This window comes from Heterocephalus glaber, unplaced genomic scaffold (genome assembly GCF_053883595.1).
Source record: "Heterocephalus glaber isolate CG9 unplaced genomic scaffold, H.glaber_assembly_v1.0 deba00001481, whole genome shotgun sequence".
In the NCBI taxonomy this organism is placed as follows: Eukaryota; Metazoa; Chordata; class Mammalia; order Rodentia; family Bathyergidae; genus Heterocephalus; species Heterocephalus glaber.
Window position 1 is genome coordinate 54857163 of NW_028258317.1, and position 23351 is coordinate 54880513.

The following is a 23351-nucleotide window of genomic DNA, read 5'->3' on the forward strand; positions in this document are numbered from 1 at the left end:
GTCTAGAATCCAGAGCTATGTTGCAAGAGCTTTTAACTAAGGGCCTTTCTTTATGTAAGATTGAGGGCAATGCCTATCTGTGCTTCAGATGTACTATTCCAAATAAGCTTTATCTGCAGAGAAGCCCAGAGTGTTGTCAGATTTTCAGAAGTATCTCTGACCCAGTAAATTTTATGAGCTTCTGACCATAAAGACATTCCTAGCATTTTTCCATAGCATACCCCTTAACTAAATTTTCTTTGCCCCATGCAAATTTGTATTTCTTTTTTTCTATGGAAAAATTCTATTGGATTATTCATAACTGAAAATTGGACAAGTTAATACAGAGATTGCGGGGTGGGAGGGGGAGGAGTTAATAACTAAGGGAGAGAAGAATAGTCTGTAAGTTAGAAAACAAGGATGGAAAGAGAAGCTTCAGTCATTTCCTTAATTTTAATAATGCAATATGACTTGAAGATCTCCAGCCCTCACCAGCCAGTAGGTATAAATGAAGTCACTGGAACATTAATATATAATTTAGCTTACCCATGCCCTTCCCAACACATCAGAAGTGCAGTTCATATTCAGATTAACAATTTCATAGGCTCAGGAACAAGTCCACACGTGTTCTTAACTGTGTATCAACATTAAAGTCAGTTGGTACCAGCCATTGCATAGCAGTTCCTCAATCCAGCTGCTGTGATCAGGATCCTCAGTGGAATGCTGCTTCCTGGCATTCCTGCTTTACTACTGCTCTGGGATTCCTGCCAGGTGTCATGCAGAGATTGGGAGTGTGCTCTTCCTCGCTACATAGCTATTAGGCATCTGAGTTCCACAGTACTATTGTGTACACAGTTGTCTTATAAGTTCCTAATCATAATACAACCCGTGCTTCTCTCTGAGGAGCCTCTGAGAATTGGGATATTCAATAGACAGTTTTCTGCCCTTCTTTTCCACTTCTCTCTTTTCTTTGGTTCATATTACTATGTAAAACCATCGTGTGTGTGTGTGTGTGTGTGTGTGTGTGTGTGTGTGTGTGTGGGTGAGGAAAGATAGTAAGTCCTGCATGCAGAATAATGGATTCAAATAAATTCTTGAGGTTGGGGGTTTCCAGAAGTTACCATATCAGTTTGTGCTCAGCTTACATGCTTCATGAACCTCTCAATAGTAGTAATAATAAAAAGCATTTTATATAAATTAAAATGCTTTGGGCTGGAAGTAAAAAAATATTTATTTTGCTGTCTTAAATAATAATGACACTAATATCCTGCTGTGGTTTAAATATGAAGTGTTCCTCAAAGGCTCATGTATTAAAGTGCAGCAATGCTCAGAGGTGTGGCCTAGAGAGGTGAAAAGAATGTCTATTCTGATTTTGTGGGGTGGAACACTCTGTAAACATCTATTAAGTCCATTTCTTCCATAGCTTGGTTCAGTTCTAGTGGGGTATTGAGGTCCACCACTACAATTGTGTTAGTGTTTATTTGGTTTTTCATGTCTATTAATATTTGTTTTGTATAGTTGGGGACATTCATATTTGGTGCATAGATATTTATGATTGTCACGTCTTCCTCTTGGATTGTTCCCTTCACAAGGATGTAGTGACCATCTTTGTCTCTCAATTAGTTTTGGTTTGAAATCTACTTTGTCTGGAAATAAGATTGCTACCCCTGCTTTCTTCTGGGTTCCTGTGGGATGGAGAACTGTTTTCCATCCTTTTTCTTTCAGTCTATGAGTTTCTTTTTGAGTTAAGTGTGTTTCTTGTATACAGCATATTTGTTGTATTTTCCTTTTTAATCCATTCTGTCAGTCTATTTCTTTTGATTGGTGAATTGAGGCCATTAACATTGAGGGTTATAATTGATAAATATTTATTTGTCCTTGTCATGCTGTTTCACTTTTGTTGGCTCTTTTATTTCTTATTTTTCCCCCTTTCCTGTTAGTGTCTTACCTTGCCTGGTGGCTTCCCCCTGTTGGGCCTCATGGAGTTGTGGCCTTCATTGCTTTTTTCTAGGATATTGTTTAGAATTGCTTGTAGTGCTGGTTTGGTGTTCATGAAATTTCTCAGGTGTTCTTTGACATGGAAATATCTAATTTCCCCATCGATTTTGAAAGATAATTTTTCAGGATACAACAGTCTAGGTTGGAAGTTATTTTCTTTTAGGGCTTGAAATACTTCACTCCAGGCTCTCCTTGATTTGAGGGTTTGTGTTGAGAAGTCTGCCGTGATTTGGGCTTTCTTTTGTAGGTGATTTGTTTCTTTTCTCTAACTGCTTGTAGGATTTTGTTTTTCTGTTGAGTTTCTGGGATCTTGACTATTATATGTCTAGATGTAGATGTTTTTTGATCATGGCTAGTTGGAGTTCTATATGCCTCACTAATCCGTATGTCCAATTCTCTACCTCTGTCTGGGAAGTTTTCCACTATTACTTCTGTGAACAGTTTTTTTATGTCAATTGTGCTTTCTCCTGTTTTTTCATGAACTCCTATCAGTCTTATGTTTTTCTTCTAGCAGTTGTTGGATTGATTTCTTGTGGTCCCTTACTATTTTTAAGAAATCTCTATTTTCATGGTCTCTAACTGCGATTCTGTCTTCTATATCTGATATTCTATCTTCAGATTCCCTTAATCGGCTGTGGATACTTTCAATGGAGTTTTTGATCTCCTGAATATCTGTTTGAATCTGTTTCAAGGATTCCATTTCTTTCTTATGTTGGGCAATCATAGTTTCCATTTCTTTCTTATGCTGGGTGTTCATGGCTTCCAGCATGGTTCTGAGATCATCTATTTTTTTTTATCTGTTTCTGTTCTAGAGCCTCTAATCATGCCTTTCACTCTGCTCACCATCTCTGTAGTTATCTGGGAAATTATTTCTGTTTTGAATTTTTCTAGAGCCTCATTCATCTGTTTTGTTACGTCCTATGCTATCAGTTCAGGTTATCCAGGTGGTTGTTTATGGGACTTATCCATCTCATTTCCCCCAGGATTTACTCTTGTTGGGGTGGAAGTCTGAGTTTGTGCCTTGCTTAAGTGTCTTCTCATTTTTGTTTTTGGTACCATCCTTGGTTTAACTCCTGGGTTGATAGTTTGAAATTGCTTATTGTAGGTATCTTTGTTGCTTGTAATTAGAACCCTTATAGAATGATTGCTTCTCAGAGGTGTCTTCCAGGTATAGCTGGTCTTTAAGTTTTGAGTCTCTAATGACTCTAAGACTATCTCATTTTCCTTATACTAGGATGGTTCATCGACTAGATCAATACCAACACCTTAGCCCAAGTGATACAATCAGCAACACCATTGCATCAGGTACATCTTAGAAAATGACATTTTGTGGTAGTTATTAATTTATCACCTTTAGCTGTGTGAATGAAATCAAGATCGAGGAACAACCCAATGTATAGTGAATAAACTCTTCAATATAACAACTTTACCCTTTGGGATGGAGAGTTAGAAGGGGTTGGGGAGGGAGGGACAGATGAGAAGAAGGATAGGGGAAGGTTAGCAGTGTGGCCAGAGGACACAGGTGAGAAGGAAAAAGAGAATAATAGGAAAATAAAGAAGAACTCTGACTGAGGACCAAAACAGGGACAAAAAGGGAAGATGAACAATGTGGGATAGCAAGAGAGTGAGTGCAAGAGAGAAAGGAAAAAGGAAAGAAAGAAGAGAGTACTCGGAAGGAAGCTCCCCCACCGCCATCCCAGGCTCCTAGGCAGTGAAGCTCAGCTGGTCTTTAATAAGGCCTTTCTTTAATAGGTGCTATTCAAATTTTATGTTTCATCCAGAGTTAGTTTCATTAATTTGTCTTCCAAGTTACTTCTTAGAAGTTGTCAAATTTATTTCAAAAAAGATTTTTGTAGTATGCTTTCTATATCCTTTTAAATTCTGTAAAATCTGTGGTAATGTCTCATAGATCTTAATGTTGTAATTTTAAAAATGTATAACTGATATTGTGTAACAGGAAGAAAAGGTCTAAAAGAGCAGGGTAATTGGGAGGGGTAGGGGAAGAGAAAAAAGGGAAAGGAAAAAATATGAGCAGAGGAAAAAAATGGAAACAAGGCCTTTGCAAATAGGGAAGGGTGGAGGGGGTGAAGGGAGGGCAAGGGAAGGGGAAAAAAAATAAGAACCAAGAGATTCATGTAATGGTACAAGATCCCAATGATGAATGTAACTGTATTGTATACCAAAAATGTACCAATAAAGTTAATTGGGGGGGGGAGGAAAGAAGAAAAGAAAAGAAAAAAAGGAGACAAAAACAAGTATTTGCAAAGAGTAGGGAAAAAATTAAAGATAAGAGGAGCAAAAGAAAAGAAAAGAAAAGAGAAAAAAACAAATAATACTAATTTGGGAATTAAAAAACCCAGTGAAGATGTAGGGCCTCTTTCAGGGTATGTCTTTACTGTCACAATAGACAACGTGGGTAGCAGTGTGCAGATATAAGTCAATGAGTCTCAGCGAGCTAGTCACAGACCCATGAGATTCAGGCAGATTTCTGGCAGCAAGTCCCAAGTTGAGCTCCCTTTCCTCCTGTAGGGTTGAACTCTGCAGAGTTGTATTGCAAGTTCCAGCTGCCCTTCCCCTGAAGATAGACCTGGTCCTAATGGGAGGTGAAGATGACTCCAACTTACCCAGTACAGTGGTCTGGTGGTCCAGTGTCCTCTGTGTCTTTGTAGTGTGGAACGAGGTGGCTGTACAGAGAAGAAGCCAGAGGAGCGGGTCAGGGGGCGGGGGGGGTGTCCAGTGGATTGCTGCCAGGGCGCAGGCTGAATCTCCATGTTCCGCATGACTCGTGACCTCGGTAAGGCGTCTGCAGACTTGCCTGTCTTCAGCAGGCTGATTCTCCAATTGTTATCTTGAAGGAGATATTCATTTAACAAAATCAGGAACTTGTACAAATATAAACAAAACTCAACCAGGCTGCCCTGCTAGAAAATGAGGGAGAATACAAATGAGCAGAATTTCAAAAGAGGAGAGTAATAGCTAGTATTTTTCATGTCCTAATGATTTACCAACAGCATAATGGTAAGAGGCGGAATTATTATTCTAACTTTTTCAGGAAGTAAATAGGTGTAAGAAGTATGCACTTTAATCTTAATTGTCAACTTGACTGGATTAAGAGATGCTTGGAGAGTTGATTGGACAGAGGGACTAGTCCAGTGATGTTCAGAGCTGAATTTGGTATTAGGAAGTGGGTCACTGGAGCCATGCCCTTAGGATGCCCCTGTACTTTTTTTCCTGACTGCTATCACCTGTGCAGCTCTGTTTCACCACAGGCTTCCAACTTATGTTTCTGCTTTGGAAAAAGCTGACCATGCACTAAAACCTCTGAAACAATGAGCCAAAGAAACCATTTCCCTCTTTAAACTACATATGTCAGCCATTTTGTCCTAGTAGTGGGAAAACTGACTAACATGAGATGGTTAAACAGATGGCCTAAACCCATACAGATGGTCAGCAAGAGAACTGAGATTCCAGCTGTGTTTGGTTATAGAAACACTCCTCCCAGTTCTCCATTTAAACTTCTTTAATTTTAATGCTTAGAGAGATTTTAGAATTAATCTAGGCTGATGCTTTTCAAACTCAAGCCCTTTTAAGAAAAACAACTTATGGGGAATCTCAATATTGATATAAATTATTTTTTAAATTAAAGGCTTAAATAAATATAAAATGTGTTATTTATATTTCTTATATAAGCTAAAGTAAAAAATATTATAAATATATACAGGAACATTAAAACCAATGAAATTTAAATTAGTATCATTAATTTGACAGAAAATACTATTGTGCTAAAATTAAATCACCCCCAGATTAACTTAAAAATATCAAAAGTATCTACTACTTATTTCTATAGATAATCAGTCCACAGAATGTTCATATAAACATGATGTTCAAGATATTATTGAGAGGAAAATGCTTCCTGGTTGCCATAGCATGGCTCCCAGCACAGAGGAGGTAACAGTAGCACCCTCCTGGCCACCCACCCCCATTGAAATGAAAGACAAGTGAACAAGCCTCAAAATCAGACTTCTAGATCACCTACAACAACACAAAAGGGAAACAAGATGGAACACTTTGATACTCAACCACCTGGACTCCCTGAACTGGCAACAAAAGAGGATCTGGAAAAAAATGAAATCAGAAATAATCTCTCAGATATCAGCAGAGATTGTGCCCATAGTGCAAAACATGGTTAATAAATCAAGAGAAGACACAGATTAAAAAATAGAGGATCTGAGGAACATGGTGGAATCCCAGCATAGGAAACAAATGGAATCCATAAAACAGATGCAAACAGATTTCCAGGAGATTAAAAACTCCACTGAAAGTCTACACAGCAGAACGAGCCAATGTGAGGACAGAACTTCAGATATAGAAGAAAAGATTGCAATTACTGACCAGGAAAAGAAAAATTACATCAAATTGTAAGGGACCACGAGAAATCAATCCAGCAGTTGCTAGACGATGCAAAGAAGAATAACATAAGACTGATTGGAGTCAATGAAGGAACAAGAGAGAGTGGAGACAACATTTTAAAAAACTGTTCACAGAAGTGATGGAAGAAAACTTCCCAAGGAGGGGAAAAGAACTTGACATACAGATAAGTCAGACATATAGGACTCCAACTAGCCTTGATCAAAAAAAACCTACATATAGTCATATAATTGTTAAGATTCCAGAAACCCAACAGAAGAACAAAGTTCTATCAGCAGTGAGAGAAAAGAAACAAATTAAATACAAAGGAAAGCCCATCAGAATCACAGCAGACTTCTCAATGCAAACCCTCAAGGCAAGAAGAGCTTGGAGTGACATATTCCAAGCCCTAAAGGAAAATAGCCTCCAACCCAGACTGATGTATCCTGCAAAACTATCTTTCAAAATTGAAGAGAAATAAGATACTTTCATGACAAAGAGCACCTTGGGAACTTCATGAATACCAAACCAGCACTCCAAAAAATTTTAGACAATATCCTAGGAAAAGACAATGAGGATCACAACCCCAGGAAGCACAGCAGAATGAATCCATCAGGTGTGACAAGGAATTAAATGTAAAGGGGAAGAATCCACCAAAAAGAGAAAGTCATGACAATGATAAGTCAATACATATCAGTTATAACCATAAATGTTAGTGGTCTCAATTCACCAACCAAAAGAAATAGACTAGCAGAATGAGTCAAGAAGCAAGATTCAACAATATGCTGCATACAAGAAAATACACAATTCAAAAATAAAGTCATAGATTGAAAGTTAAAGGGTGGAAAACAATACTCCATGTAACAGGAAACTGAAAAAAAAAAGCAGGCATACCTATCCTCTTTACAGATCAAGTGGATTTCAAACCAACATTGATTAAGAGAGACAAAGAAGGACACTACATCCTTTTAAAGGGAACAATCCAAGAGAAAGAGATGACAATCATAAATATTTATGCACCAAACACTAGTGCACCCAACTATATAAAACAAATGCTAACGGACATGAAAAATCATATAAGTGCTAATACAATAGTAGTGGGGGACCTCAATATCCCACTGTCACAAATAGATCAACTAGACAAAAAATAAGGAACAAAATATTACAACTCAATCAAACCCTTGAACGAATGAACTTAACAGGTATTTACAGAGTCTTCCACCCCACAAAATCAGAATACACATTCTTAGCAGCTGCACATGGGTCCTTCTCCAAAATAGACCACATACTAACTCACAGAATATGTTTAAGTAAGTGCAAAGGAATTGAAGTTATCCCCCTGTATATTATCAGACCATAGTGTGATGAAATTAGAGATCAATAGAAAAACAAACCGCAAAAATTTTGTAAACACATGGAAATGGAACAGCAAACTTCTGCATAACGAATGGGTCACAGAGGAAATTAAAGAAGAAATCAGGCAGTACCTTCAATTAAATGACCATAACAATACAACATATTGGAATCTATGGGACACAATGACAGCAGTTTTACTAGGGAAATTCATAGCAGTGAATATTCATATTATGAAAACTGAGTGAGCCCAATTAACCTGATGCTGAACCTCAAGCTTCTAGAAAAAGAAAAGCAGGACAAACCCAAAGCTCATACAAGGGAGGAAATTATAAAGATCAGAGCAGAAATCAATGCAATGGAGACTAAAACAATGATACAAAAAAAGAAATCAATGAAGCCAAGAGTTGGTTCTTTGAAAGAATCAACAAAATTGACAAACCCTTAGCCAACCTTATCAGGAAAAGGAAAGAAAAGGGACAAATCCATGCAATTTGGAATGAAAAGGATGAAATTACAATGGACCCAGCAGAAATCCAGAGTATCATCAATACCTACTTCGAGAACCTATATGCCAAGAAGATGGAAAACACAGAAGAAATGGATATATTCCTAGATAATTATGAATTACCAAAGTTGAATAAAGAAGACCTAAAAATTCTAAACAACTCCATCAATGAAATTGAAAACATAATTAAAAACTTAGCAACTAAGAAAAGCCCAGGTCCTGATGGCTTCACTGCTGAATTCTACAAGACATTTAGAGAGGAACTACTGCCACTACTGTTTAAACTCTTCAATGATATTGAAAGGAAAGCAATACTCCCAAATTCATTCCTTGAAGCAAGCATCACCTTGATCCCCAAACCAGAGAATGACTCAACCAAAAAAGAGAACTATAGGTCAATCTCACAAATGAACAGAGATGCAAAAATCCTTATTAAGATACTGGCAAATAGAATGCAGAAGATCATCAAGAAGATCATACACCCTGACCAAGTGGAATTCATCCCAGGGATGCAGGGAAGGTTCAACATACACCAATCAATAAATGGAATACAGTATATCAATAGAGCCCAAAACAAAAACCATTTGATCATCTCAATAGGTGCAGAAAAAGCATTTGACAAAATCCAACATGGATTTATGATAAAAACCCTACAAAAAATTGGAATAGACAGTCCCTGTGTCCATGTGATAAAAGCCATCTATGAAAAACCAACAGCCAATATCATAGTAAATGGTCAAAAACTGAAATCCTTCACACCAAAATCAGGAACAAGACAAGAATGTCCACTATCCCCACTCCTGTTCCATATAGTTTTGGAAACATTAGCCATGGCAATTAGACATGAGAAAGAAATAAAAGGAATAAAGATAGAAAATGAAGAAGTCAAATTGTCATTGATAGGGAAAAGTTTTAGATAACCTAGTAGATTGAATATTAAGGTAGTTGTAGAAGCAAAATAACTAATGTGTTCCTTTAAGATTTGCTTTCCCATAACTCTTCTTGTTTAAGGTGACTTTAAGGTGACAGTTATCTGACTCTTTAACTGTAACTTCATTAACCTAACAAAGTTCCAATGGCTGGGTGAATTTATAATGTATATGTGCTTATCTTGTGTCTGTGACTTGTAAATAGGAACTGGAATTATATTTACACATCAAAGATCACTAGAGATGAGATAATGGCTAAAAAGGATATAAAAAGGAAACGCTGAACAAAGGGGCATGCAGATACTGACCAGACTGGTTTCTGGTGGTCCTGCCTGCTTGCAAGTAAAATTTTTATTATTTTGCCCGAATTCTGTGTCTCCGTGTATTTTTTTCCAAGATTTCTGGAACAATTATTTGCAGATGACATGATACTCTATATAGAAGACCCCAAGAACTCCACCAGAAGCCTTCTAGACTTAATAACCAAATTCAGTAAAGTAGCTGGATACAAGGTCAACACACAAAAATCAATAGCTTTCCTCTACACAAACAATAGACTCACTGAGACAGAAAAAGGGCGAACAATTTCTTTCACAATAGCATCCAAAAAACTGAAATACCTAGGAATCAACCTAACTAAAGAAATCAAAGACCTCTTCTCTGAAAACTATAGCACTCTAAAAACAGAGATTGAAGATGATATCAGAAAATGGAACGACATCCCCTGCTCCTGGGTAGAAAGGATCAACATAGTAGAAATGGCCATACTTCCAAAACTGCTATACAGATTCAATGCAATCCCAATGGAAATCCCAGCAGCATACTTCACAGACCTTGGGAAAATAATCCAAAATTCATTTGGAACAAGAGGAGACCTAAAATGGCAAAAGCAATTCTAGGTAACAGAGACATGGCAGGGGATATTACAACCTCCAACCTGAAACTATACTACAAAGCTACTATGATTAAAACAGCATGGTACTGGCAAAGAAACAGACTTGAGGACCAGTGGAACAGATTAGAAGATGCAGAAACAACTCCAGACACACTCAGCCACCTCATCTTTGACAAAGGAGCCAAACACCCTCACTGGAGGACAGATAGCCTCTTTAATAAATGGTGTTGGAAAAATTGGGTTTCAACTTGCCGAAGATTAAAACTGGACCTATATCTCTCACCATGCTCTAAACTAAAATTGAAATCGATTAAAGATCTAAATATTAAAACTAAAATGCTGAACCAGCTGGAACAGAGGTTAGGTAGAACTCTTGAAGATGTTGGTGTAGGAAAAGATTTTATGAGCAAAACCTCAGTTGCCCATGAACTAGCATAAATAATCAACAAGTGGGATCTCTTCTTACTAAAAAGCTGTAAGAGAAAGCAAGAGAAACCACCAACAGAGTGAAGAGACAACCCACAATGTGGGAAAAAATTTTCGCCTGCTGTGCCTCAGTCAAAGATTTACTATCTAGAACCTATAAAGAACTTTAAAAAATCAGACCTCCCAAATTTAAAGACCCAATCCAAAAATGGGCATCTGAAATGAGCAGACATTTCTCAAACAAAGAAGTAAAAAATAGCAAATAAATATATGAAAAAATGTTCAACATCATTGGTCTTTTGAGAGATGCAAATGAAAACAATGCTGAGATTACACCTCACCCCAGAAAGAATGGCTCCTATCATGAAATCAACCAATAACAACTGCTGGCGGGGCTGTGGGGAAAGAGGAACACTGCTTCACTGCTGGTGGGAGTGTCGACTGGTGCAACCACTGTGGAAATCAGTATTGGGATACCTCAAAGAACTAGGACTGGAAGTCCCTTTTGACCCAGCTATTCCCCTGCTGGGTATCTTCCCCAAAGAATTGAAAGAATCATACCACGGTGATATATGTGCACCCATGTTCATAGCAGTACGGTTTGTAATAGCTAAACCTTGGAAACAGCCCAATTGCCCATCAACTGTTGACTGACTACTCAGCCATAAAAAGTGAGAAATTAGAGATATTTATGGCTAAGTGGATGCACATTGAGGCGATAGTCTTAAGTGAAATAAATAGAGCATGTGTAAATACTGAAGTTTCTCTAGTGTGAGAAACTAAAAGTGTAAATAAGGACTAAAAGGTATAATAGATAATGTGAAATAGGAAGAAAAGGGGCAAAGGGGAAGGGGAAGTAGCAGGGGTAGGGAAAGTAAAGAAGGGACTGGAATTAATATGAGAAAATGAAAAAAAGGAACCAAAGTCTTTGTAAATAGGGAGGGATGGAGGGGTTGAAGGGAGGGCAGGGGAAGGGGGAAATAATAAGGATCCTGAGAGATTATGTAAAGATGCAAATTTCCAATGATGAATGTAACTGTATTGTATACCTAAAATGTACCAATAAAATTAAATTTAAAAAATTATATTATTAACATCTTCAAGGCAGTGAGGAATACTGAGATGCCCCTTCGAAGGAATTATCGAAAATAAGGTAAGCATTTTGCCCTTTTTGGAATTGTACATTGAGTATCTAATTAAATTATCAACAGAATGTGAAACTGAACGTTTGTGATTATATGTTAACTGCCATCCAAAATTATTCTTCATCTGTTACAAACTGGGACTCATAGTACCCCAGAAAGCAGGTTCTTTTGGGTTCACCAAGTCTAAAACTATTTCTTTGTGAGACAACGGTTAAATTTTTTGTCATCTTTTCTGTTTTCAAAGTTTTGTGTACTATTTAAGGATAGGATAACCTGCTATAATAGCCATGTGGTGATTCCTGGAAGCCAAAATACTTCAGGGTTTCCTGTTTACTGGACTTTGTTGTTAGTTACCCACAGCCCCAGGGATGAAGTAGGAAAGTGGGAAATCATTTTATATCAGAGTGACATGAATGCAAGTGGAAAAGAAATAAACAGATTAAATTAGAATTGCATGACTGCTTCTGAACCTATTACCACCATATATTACTCCTGACATGTTTATAAAGCTATCTTCATATCTTAATGAATGGAAAGTAGCAAATGTGTTTATTCACCATTCTGTTTTCTTCTGCATTTCTCCACTTTCAAAATAAGTGATTCAAATCCTGGAGTGGTACAATTGATGGGGGTTGGGGAAAGTGTATGGGCTATATCTATTATCTTTATAATGATAATGGAAAATACATAATATCACTCACTTTCCAATGCTGATATATAATAAACATATAATGTAAATATAATTAGTGTGGGTTAATTGTTTACATACATATTTGACAACTCTTTGAGGGAGTTCTTTACCAGCTTCAAACCCTCATAGGAGTCCTGTGAGACAGGCTGGCAGCCAGCATCTTTAAATAGACAAGGCTTAAGCCTGATTCAATTTTTTGCCTAGCACCTACCTTATTTTTAGAATGCAATACAAAGACAGTAAAAATAAAATACTGAAAAGCAATACAATCACACCTATTTGAATATATTTCTTAGATTGAGTGGGTTCTCACTGGAGTCCCCCCCTCCACCCCTGCCACTGGAATTTTTTTTGTAGGTGAATAAAATATGTCTTTGCCTGGCAATGAGAGAATATAATCATTCCAATTTTTGCCTTAGGAAATTATTCTAGCTTTCAACAGAATAGATAAGCCACAAGAAAATCAAAGACTAATCAGCACAGCTGGATCCTCGACTGACTGTGCTTCACTCCTCCTGGCATGCTGAGTTTGTTTTCTCCACTGTGCTTCCAGACCCTTGGGTATCCTCTGGCTGTGTATCCCAGTCCCCACAGAGAATTGCCACCCCTCTAGTTTCAAACCAAGTTGGGACTCATTAAGGGTTGAATCAACATTGGATGAGGTCAAGGAGTCAGTGAAGAAAAATTACTGGTTGAGACACATACAGAGTTCATCCTAACTATTGCAGTATATGTTCCACATCCCATATTCTGGCCTTCAGTATTACAGATAGCTACATATACCTACTGTGATGGTTAACTTTAATTGCCAACTGAATTGGCTTGTGAGTTGCTGTAGGGATTAGTAAAGCACACTTCTGAGTGTTTCTGGGTGGGTCTACATCTGGTCCCTCACCCCTCCTCATTGGCACAATTCCCCTTCTCTGCTTCCTGGCCACCATGAGCTAAGCAACTTTATTCTTCTAGGCCCTTTTTCTGTGATTTTCTTCCTTGGTGCCAGAAAACCATGGACTGAATCCTCTGAAACAATAAGCCAAGTAAACCTCTCCTTTAAGTTGTGGGTATCAGATAATTTGTCTCAGCAATGGGAGAGCTGACTAATGTACTTACTCATTACTAGGGCCCCAGAATTTCCCAGAAAACTGATAAATGCTCACTTGGCTCACAGCAGAATTTATGGAAAACACAAAGTATTAAGGTGTTTAGCTCACAATGAGAAATGTAACTACCCACAAGACTCTGTTAATGAAATCAATATGAGAAACTAAATCAGCGGGTTTCTTATTGAGCAAGAAAGTAGGGCAGGGGAGTTAGCACAATGGGTGATCACACTCAGGACAGATCACACGAGAGCAGGCCTCTCATCTTGTCACCACATGGGATCAGGCAGATTCTTTTTTTTTGTTTTTGTACCGGGGATCAAACTTGGGTCCTTGAGCTTTCACAGCAGGCGGCGAAACCACTGAGCTAAATCCAAAGGCAGATTCTTGAGCCAGAGAATTTACTCCCTGGAAATTCCTTGGGCTAGAGATGACTTGTGCTTGGCAGACACTGTTGAAGAGCCCTGGAAATATTTCCTCTGGCATCCCTCTCACCCAACTCCAGCACACTGCACTGAGCAGGCCCTGAGAGAAAGATGCTTAAGCAAAAAGCACTCATAGCCTGTAGACAAGAAGTGCCCCTAATCACATCAGGAAGAGATCATCTTCCTGAAATAAGATGCCAAGAGGTGTTCCTTTACTTGTTGTGACAGTATGGAGGTGATGGGTGGGGGCAGGGCATAGGAGAGAAGGAGGCTCTATATTTTGGGGGGGTTTTTTGGTTTTGGTACCAGGGATTGAACTCAGGCCCTTGTGCTTGCAAGGCAGGCAGCAGCACCACTGGAGGCTCTATATTTTAAATAAATATCTTTCAGTGTCATTTAATGGCTTATATAATTAGATAAGAGCTGTTTTACACACACACACACACACACACACGCACACACGCATGCACAAATGCTACCGGGGGTTTGAGCCAAGTAACAGTCATAACTTAGTGCACTTAAATGAATCATTTTTAGTGAGATTTAGTGCTTGATTTACAGCAAATGACAATGCAGAAGTTTCTATGAGCAGCAGCTGAGACCCACAGCGTTTCAGCATCCTGCTGAAACCCACACAGCTAGCCAGAGGCGGGGCAAAATCCATGCTTTTAAAATCCTCGGTCTTAAGCATTGCCTTTTCTCGTATCACCTAGTTGATATGCACCAAATAAGGAGAGGGAATTACGACTTGGGGGAGAGAGAGAAGGGGAAGGAAGTGCTTTCTGAGAATGAGACGTGGGTGGGGAAGCATGAGTCTCAGAGGGATAAACATCACTATATGACCGCCGCACAAGCTGGTAACAATCTCACTTGATTAAGCATATTTCTCAAATTGTCTCCACACATTGCAACCCAGCCCCTTACCATGGTTTTCTTTCACTTCTCTTTATTCATCCATACATTTATTATCATCTATTGAACATCTGTTACCAGAATTTGGGGGTCCGCTCTGGGGGATGATGACCCGTACTGTGTGGCATATTGGTTCTTGTATCCTCCCTGAGAAGCTTTGCATCGAGGTCCACAGAATGAGACTCAGAGTCAGAAGGATTAGTTTTTAGCAAGCATATTTATTGAGGTATGAGCACAGTACATTCTAAACAAGGCTAACTTTTATTAGCAAGCATAGGATGTTTGGGAGAGTGCCAAGTGGGCTGAGCCAGAGGTGGCAACTGCCAGTAATGAAAGTACATCTCAAGAAGGGAAGGTGGGGGCCAGGGATGTAGCTCAGTGATGCCACTGCCTGCCTCAAAAGAGCAAGGTCCCGAGTTCGATCCCCGGTACCAAGAAAAAAAAGAAGGGAAGGTGGGCAAAGCCTCAGAACTTCAGTGAGGTCTGGGCTTGCTTTCTCTTTTGATTTCCTAGAATTTGGGGTGTGGTTGGGGCTTCCTTCCAATCAACTGTGAGCCTCCACCCTCTTGTTGTTTGTTTGTTTTTGCTCTTTGTGGGTTTTTTGGGGATCAGGAATCGAACTCAGGACCTTGCCCTTGCCAGGCAGGCGCAGCACCACTGAGCTACATCCCTGGCCCATCACCCTCATGTTGGAGTGAGAGTTTTTGAATGTGCACAGTCTTAGTTGGAAAAAGGACAGAGCAGGTTAAAACCACCACACAAATGCATGTAAATGTGGCCTAATTGGGTTAGGCAAGGTTATCATGACTCAATATGCAGCGCCATATTTGTCCTCCTTCATGTGACTGTGTGGGCTCCAGAGGGTGAAGACTATATAGGTGCGGGAACGTGAAAGAGGCTAGATGTGCCCTTCTCAGGAAACTTGGAGACCACAAACTCAGGAAACTTAGACCACTGACTGTTTGCAGAATTTCTTCCCTGGGCTCAACTGCCAGTCTCCCATTTCCAGTTCATATGTAGCTCACTACTTACTCTATCACATCTAGGTGCTACTTGTGAGAGATAGAAGACAGGTTAGTGAACATGTTTGTTTTGGAGGATCTCATGGTATAGTGCAGTGATTTTCAGTGCTGGTTGCAGTTCAGAATCACCCAGGCTTTTTAAACTGTAAGACTGATCAAGTTGCACTTCCATATGTACAGCTGAGGTTAAAAACCACTGGTACAGTGAGACAGACCCATATGCAGATCCTTGGGTGTGATGTTACATGATAGAGGAGATAAAAGTGTTGTGAGAATAATGAGTCAGCCCCTGGTCCAGCTTGAAGCTGGGAAAGAGTCCAGGAAGCCTTTAGGGTGAGATTAATTCTTGTGTGAGTTGCGGAGGGTAAGTATAGAGTTGGATTAGGCAAAGGATACAAGAGAAATGTTTTGGGCAGACAAAAGTACCTGGACATTTAAACATTTAAACCCTCACCTCCCCATTCGCAGCTATAACCTTAACACTTAACCCCCATTCCACTGCACTTCCGGCTTCCGGAACCCTGTGCGGTAGCTTTGCCAGCATTCTTGCTATTCATAACTTCACCATGCATTTCCTTATAGCTGTCAGTTTAATAATACTTTCTGTTTTGCTGAAATGCCCCTCCTCTACTACTCTAACAAAAATTTTTTCATGCTCAAAGTCCCAGCTCCTTAAACCAGAAAACTATGGTCTGTGAGCCAAGTCTAGCTCACCACATTTTTACAAACACAACTTTATTGGAACACAGCCACACTGACTTATTTAAATTTTGTCTATTGTTGTTTTCACAGCTGAATTGAGTAGTTGTCTCTGGATAATATAGCCCCCAAAGCTATGTGTTGTTGCACTACTAGCTGTTTAACCCTTCAAATGATTTTCTGGATACTATGACAATAGTTGTGAAAGATGCAGTGTGGTTTTATCATGTATTTGGTGGATGCTGGGATGTGCCACCCTGGTGCTTCTTTAGAATAAGGATTTATTTCCCCTGTGGTCAGAAAATAGTGTTCCATGGCTGTACATTCTTGCTGTAGCAGTGTGGTTGTAGCAAGCTCCGCTTTTCCAGAGGTACTCAGAGGAAGGAAGAGGGATGGTTGTTGACCAAGCCAAGTATAAGGAGAACGGCCTCGAGGAGGACTTACTGTGTTCTGCAGTACCAAAAGCCGTGGCTGAGGGATTGTGATGTGCAGTGATGTGTCTGCTGACTTCTCTTGGGGGCAGTAGGAATCCCTGCACTCTGCTCAGGGGGACTGGTACAGAGATGCCACACTGAAGAACTAGAGCACCCCCCTCTCCCTCCTGAGCCTCAAGTGATCTCCCTATTGGAACAAGGGAAAGAGCTCTGGACGGTGGGCAGAGTGCTTACACGAGGCCTGTGCTTAGATCAGGAATCAATGTGTGAAAGCAAGTTATTATCTCTACAAAAGGAAGTTTATGAAATAGAGTCATGCCACAGGGAGATAAGGGACTTACAAAGCATGGCCTTGGATGCTCTTGTTTTAGAGATGTTTGGAATATAGAAACCACTTTGTAAAACATTTGGAATAAATACCCAAATGGGCATTTAAACCAAGAAATATTCACTCATGACTACATGCCCATATTTATTCAACAGACATTCCTTACTCTCTATCAAATAATAATAAAGAGAAACTGTGGTTGTTAAAAATGTGGAAAGCTCTTTCGTCAGAGTTCACTATTTAACATCGCAGAATTCATATTGGTGAAAAATCTTATGAACATAAGGAGTGTGGGAAATATTTTAAGTTGTGGTTCACATCTGAAAATCCATACTAGTGAAAAATCCTTTGTAAAGATTGTGGAAAGGCCTTCAGTTGTAACTCATACCTTTCTCAACATCAAAGAATTCATTCTGGTAAGAAACCTCATGAATGCAAAGAATCTAAGAAAGCCGCCTGAACCACATAACAAGATCCTGTGGCAAAACAAAACAAAACAAAACAAAACACCACCTCCCACCCCAGCACCACCAAGAAAAAAAAATATAGCAGGAAAGGATGAGAACATTTTTCTTATTTTGTTGCAAGAAAGGAGAAAACATACAGATCACTTTCTTTGACCAGATGGGGAAAACAGTAACAATAAGATGGCCATTAAATATCTGAGAACTAATTTAATAGCCCCTCTAATTAAATGGGTCAAGGAAAGAAATCTATTATACATATTCACATGTGAATGAAATTGAGAACAGAACCAGAAAACCTCTAAATGGCAGTAAAAACCAATATTGGTACCACGTGTGGTGATGCATTTCTGTAATTTCAGCACTCTGGGAGCCTGAGGCAGGAGGATCGTGAGTTTGAGTTCAGACTGGGTAATTCGGTGAGACCTTTCCTCAAAATAAAATGTAAAAAAGGGGCTGGGGATATAGCTCAGTGTGAAGGCTCTGTGTTCAGTCTGCAGTACTGAAAAAACCAAATAAAACAAAAAGCTATATTATATTAAAAAGCCATATTATAATCCAATACTAATGCACATATTAAAATGCTATAAAATGTATCGATTAAATCAATATAGAACCCAAGGAGCTAAAGCAAGCAAACATGAATTATAGGAGGAGAAAGGTATTATTAGTTATAAAAACAGAAACAAATAAAAGAAAAAATTACCTAACAGAAAATTTAATTATTTGATGGAAAACAGAAAAAGAGAAACAAGCTTTAGTGATTCTGGTGGTGAAGTAAGGACAAAAAATTGAAATGACTATATATTTATTTTTTTATTTTTTGGTACCAGGAATCGAACTTGGGACCTTGTGCTTGCGAGGCAGGTGGTGGAACCACTGAGCTAAATCCCTGGCCCTATATTCTTAAACCATAAGCAACTGTTAACCTTTTTGATAAAACTGCTGTGGAATCAGTGATATAGATCACATAACTCTGTCAATATGCTAAAAGTGACTAAACACTTTAAATGGGTGAAAAGTAGTATTTAGCTGTCAGCTTTCTGCTGTGGTGGAAGAAAACTTCATCTGAGCTCATGGTTCTTTCCTGGAGTATCCCCATCTAATTATTATAGACAGATGAGTTAGGTAGAAATATTATAGGCAGTCATGTAGGGCTAGGTCCTCGAGAGGGTTAGGACAAAGGTGAAACACACCACAGCTGTGACCCGAGACATATCAGTTGGAAATCAGATCAATAAATTGGTGTTAAGTCATAAAATAATTCTGTTAAGGTTATGTTGGAGCTGGTAAGGGCGGAAAAGAACTATACTTTCTCTAGACTGATTTTAAGACTTGCCAACTGGGAGATTATGCCTGGGGCCAGATTCTGTGGGGGCTTGAGCAAGGAGGGTAGAAGATAAATTTGGATAGAAGAGTTTACTGATGTGAGAGAATTCTCCTCTGACACAGGGTAAAATCATACCCTGACAAGGATCTGAAAAATAGTGTAAGCACGGTATAGGAAAAAGAAGCCTGGAAAAAGCAACACTCATACAAAGTGAGCTGAAATGACAAAACTGATGTGACAGACAGCCTTTCGAAATAGAGAGGGAAAAATATGTTCAGCAACTCTTCTCTCTTGCCCACTTTGACAGTAAATGACAAATGCAGCATTCTTGACCTATTCTTGTTATTTCTTTATCATTCTCAAGATCTCCAAATCAGTCAAGAGGATGCAGATTGGTGCTAAGACTAGTAACCCAAGGATGGCCCATAGGGCACTACAACTGAGAGACCCCACCCTTCAGGGGTTTGCTGGTAGTTACAGTAGTTATACCCCCTGCAGTGCCCTCACCTCCCACCACCCCAGTGCCAATCAGAACAATATCCTTGTACCTAACAGCTCTCCAGATTTTGGCACCCCATTATGCAGCGCAACTTGTATATGTACCTGACCAGGAATTGGGTTCCATCATCTGCAAGGACAAAGTGAAACAGAAGAAAAGGAGGCAGCTGAGCATCTATATGTGTGACCGTCAGTTTCAGGAGAACTGTTTTTCTCTGATAACAAGAGATGATTTTTGCTTAGGAAGCAATCTCTGAGCTTTCTTATTCTGCCTCAGTCTATATCATCTATTGATTTGCAGGTGCCAGCGAAGCAGCTATTTTGATACACAAAATCAGCAATAGGTGAGGTTTTGATACCACTCGGACTTCCCTTATCTGGGTGAATGTTGCTGTTGGGTTTGTCAGGCTCAAATTGTTTGCATTTAGATGAGCTGAGTGACTCTAGCCCATGCAGCAATTATTCTCTGATCATTTGTTTTAAACTCCACAGCTTTCAGTCATCTCAATTCCCATGGACAGAATAGATGTTCACTGTGGTTACAATTTAAGGATGATCAGGAAAGCACCTTCATTTCTTCTCACACTAACTGGCCTCCTATATTCTCTCAAACGATGCTAGCAACACATTGTAATAAAACACTGTCATAACTCTATGACTGGGATCTAAAATTGTCGTTCTGTGTAATGCAGTGCTGCTTTGATGCACAGTTCCAGACAGGTACTGGGAAAGCCTGCTGTGAGGACTGACATCAATCTGTCATCCCATTATATTGGAGTTTGGGTGATCACAAGAATGTGCTGTCATTGAGCTCAGTGTTCAGCAAGCTGGACTCTTGGGTTACATATTAAATTCTTTCTGTGTTTCTCATTTAGTGTACAAAATCCCGTCATACTCTCTGCTCCATGTCAAAAGAGTGGAAACCATTAGTATAACAAGGGAAGACCATGAATAAGAGACTGCATGGAGGGAATAGGGAAAGGAAAGGGAAGAAGCTCAGCAAATAAGGATAAACATTTTTGGCTGAAACACTTGGATCACACAGAAGACCACAACAGGTGTTGAAAATAGTCTTGAACCACTTGCCAAAGGTCCAAGTAGGATCTTAGAAAACCAGTGTTGTGATCTGAGACATGACCCTAAGTGTTTTTTTAATCTCAAAGTCCTTTGTAACATGCAAGGAACTAGGCCTGCCCTTCCTAACTCCCCAGCTGATTGTGAAATCTAAATTTTTATTTCAGAAGATTTTCTGCTCTGCCCCAGGAAACCACTCAGTTGTTTTAATCATGTATTATAAGCATACAAAAATCCTACTTCAAAATCTACAAGAGTCCATAGAACTGAATCAGTATTTGTCAGCCATATCCAGAAGCCAAGGTGCTTCTGTTTGGCAATTTGCATGGTAAATTCTTGGCACTCCCTAGGATATGCTGGTCAAACACACTTTTTTAGTGGAATCGTGTTATTTTACAAAAGGGAGTAGTTGATCCCGATGATATTGAGCTGTGATGTTCTGTAACTTTTGAGTTTCTTTTTGATTACCTTCCTGCCGAGAAATACTTCTCTGCAATTATGAAATTCCCCAAGTTTAGAGGAAACCAATGTCAGCCAAAAACAGACCATTCCATTCCTTCTATTTTTCCTATATTAATATCCACAGTTGGCTATTCACTGGCAAAACTGATAAAATTTTGTATTCTCTTTTAAATAAGTACATTTTGTTTTACCAAAAATGAAGTAAAGTATGGTCTCAGACATGCACTACTTTGTGTGTGTGTGTTTTCCATTTCAATCAAGAAAAGTAATCACATGGTCAAATAGTAAAAATGAACAATAATAGCCAAGAGGTGTTAACTCATAGGTACAGCACATATTTCACCGCCTAAGGTCCTATGTTTAATCCCCAGCTCTAAGAAAAAACAATAGTAATAATACTTTGAGCATCTTCTCTATTCCAACTACTATGCTAAGAAATAACATGTGTACTGTTTTGTTTAATTTTTGTAGTGAAACAGTCAGTATGCATATTCTCATTTTGAAATACTGAGATTTAAGTATTGATAAGGTTTTGTGTGCTAAGCAGATCCAAGATTCAAATCTAGCTTTGTCTGATGTTGAATCCCAGATTCTCAATTTCTTTGCTCATTTATCTTCACCTGAGGGTGTCTAATCTGAGGAAGATACACTGTACACTGGGTATAGAACAGTGAGTAGGAGTATCCATGTCTCCATCGAGGTCCACTTAACAATTGGATGAGAACTATAAAAGCTGTTATTGAAAAGCACACAAGAATTAAATTGACTGCTATAGTTTTTCATAGAAATAATAAATGTTATAGTTTGAGGTGAAATATTTTAAACAATAAAATAATGATACATGGTATATTGACTTTAATAAGGCATCAGGCAATCTTTCATAAAACTTTTGAGAGTTGTGGACATAATGTATAAATGATAATGTATTTTGGAGAATTCAGTTGATTGAACTCTCACATTAAGCTTGTCAATGCCAAGCTGGAGCAAGGTGAGCCATTGTCTTTGCCCCTGATGTGCTCAAATCTCCTTCCTTCCTTCCTCCCTTTTTTCCTCCCTTCTCTCCTTCTTCTGGTACTGGAGATTGAACCAGGACCTTCACTCTCTCAGAGTACTAGGATTATAGGCATAAACGATCATGCCTAGCTTGTTGTATCTTTTAACAAAACCTTAGGTTGTAGATTTGTTTGGCACACAATAAATCTGTGACTGGCATAAGATTTTAAGAAATAATTGACATAAGATTAAAAACTAGCAAGGTAATCATTACTGAATGTAAGGTAAAGCTTTGAATTTAGGCTCAGGAAGTCATTTACATTTTGTACCTGGAAGATACTAATAGCTGTTAATGATGAAAAAGAGGGGAGAGAAGAGAAAAGGAAGAGGGAGAGAGAGAGAAGGAGAGAAACGGTATGTTCAAATACAATGATTACAATGATGAGGCTGCAGGTGGGGCAGGTGTGACCACAGCCTCCATTAATGGAAGCATCTTACTCAGATGGATGAAGGTAGTTTTCCATGTACTCAGCGCCTTGGCTGTACTCTTTAAAACCATACTGCAACAGTTTGGCGTGTCTTCCTTTAAATGAGATAGTGACCAAACAGTGAGATTCAGTGGAGACAATATATATTAGGGCTTACAATGTGCCAGGTTATATCCTGGGTGATTTCACATATGTGTCATTCAAACCCTACAGTATCCCTGAAAAGCACTTTTGAAGAAAGATGTGATGACCAAACCTCAGAAGGTTAAGTAGTTGTTTGAGGTAAAGCTGAGATTTGATTTTAGGTTGGTGTCATTTCAAGGCTCATCTCATAGCTGGGCGTGGTGACGCACACCTGTGATCCCAGCACTTTGAGAAGCTGAGGCAGAGGGATTGCAAATTGAATCCCAGCTTGGGCAATTTAGAAATTTAAGGAGATTCTGTTTGGGGCTGGGTGAGGCTAGAGACACAGACCAGGGCAAAGGCCCTGGGTTTAGCCCCCAGGAAGTAATTAAAAACAAATCAAAACAAAACAGAAAACTCATTTCATTCCACTACATCACTACCCCAGAGTCCTAAGGAGCACTAAACACTGAACTGATGACCTGGAGGAGAAAATAAACAGGGGCAGGGAAGAGTAAAGGGAAAGTGACTTAACATCCATCAGGCACCTACTATTTGCTAGACATTTTTCGCACATAGTTTTTGCTAATACAACAACTCAACGAATAGTGTTGTGACCACTCCCATTTTAATATGAGGAAAGCAGTGTTCAAACAACTAAATAATTC

General features: G+C 39.0%; 1 protein-coding gene across 1 annotated transcript in view; it reads left to right on the top strand.

The window, feature by feature from the left end:
- Positions 1–23351, top strand: part of LOC101713397 (carbohydrate sulfotransferase 10) — a 43097-nt gene that overhangs the window by 13633 nt on the left and 6113 nt on the right. The window lies entirely within an intron of this gene.